Genomic DNA, 1,118 nt, shown 5'->3' with positions numbered 1-1,118 from the left:
CAAACACACACAGAGACACACACATATATGTATACATATAAAGGTTTAAAATATATATACATACATACATATCTCATCCGGCATACAGTTTCGTGACTCGAGATATTAATATTCGGAAATGTTTAGAGAAATTCATTATGCATGTTTCTGTATATATAAATATATAATTAATAAACTTATAAATACATATTCAATAAATTTACTAAAACGAGGTATATTGACATAGATATAAGAAAATAGGCATATCTATCTATCTATCTATCTATCTATCTATCTATCTATCTATCTATCTATCTATCTATCTATCTATCTATCTATCTATCTATCTATCTATCGTATAAAGCTATCTTATATGATTCTCATATATTTAACTTATTTATCAGTTTGTCGGAAGTTATAGAGAAATTATCTTTACTGAAAAATGTATGTAATTCTTTTCTAGTACATGTTAGTGTTTGAGGCCGTAAATAATGTTTGTCTGTTTTTATACATTTCAAAATACTTAATGCGATATTCCAAAATCCGAATCCCTCCACAATACGAAGATCTCCTGAATGCTGGCATGATACATTACAATTAGAAAACTCCCCAAAATACAGAGAAGCTATGATTTCGTTTTATTTTTGTGTACGGTAATCAGAAAAGGCTAATTTTCCGTGAGATCTGCATTTTACCTTTACATATGAACACTATTTGTGCATTACTTTAAAAATGAAATGCTGACATTTTAATGTCTTCATTTTCTTTTAAAGTATAATCGTGTTCTATATTTTGTTCTTAAACCGAACATAAACGTAATTTCGTAAAGTAGAATATGGCGTAGCAAACTTTTATTCAAAATATTACATCGTATGTATATGGTGCATGATGCACTTTTCTGTCTTTTTGTATAAAAGAATTCCAAATTAATATAAACATGCATTCAGTGTTTATACATAGCTAGATTATGAAATGCAAATGGATTTTGCGCTTAGACTTGGTTTCCATCCAAGCTATTTCATTTTATAGATGCAAATATATAAGCAATCCGAAATCTCAAGAAATCCGAAAATTACAGCACTTACGGAACCCAGCAAGGTTACACACACACACACTCACACACACTCACACACACACAC

General features: G+C 29.2%; 1 protein-coding gene across 1 annotated transcript in view; it reads right to left on the bottom strand.

Annotated features, from left to right (window-relative positions):
* LOC128249315 (GATA zinc finger domain-containing protein 14-like) overlaps positions 1 to 1,118 on the bottom strand; it is a gene marked incomplete at both ends in the record, with an annotated part of 282,969 nt that overhangs the window by 1,013 nt on the left and 280,838 nt on the right. The gene's annotated exons all lie outside the window — the stretch shown is intronic.

The sequence above is a fragment of the Octopus bimaculoides genome, chromosome 13 (genome assembly GCF_001194135.2).
Source record: "Octopus bimaculoides isolate UCB-OBI-ISO-001 chromosome 13, ASM119413v2, whole genome shotgun sequence".
NCBI lineage: Eukaryota > Metazoa > Mollusca > Cephalopoda > Octopoda > Octopodidae > Octopus > Octopus bimaculoides.
This window is presented reverse-complemented; position numbering and strand designations above follow the sequence as displayed.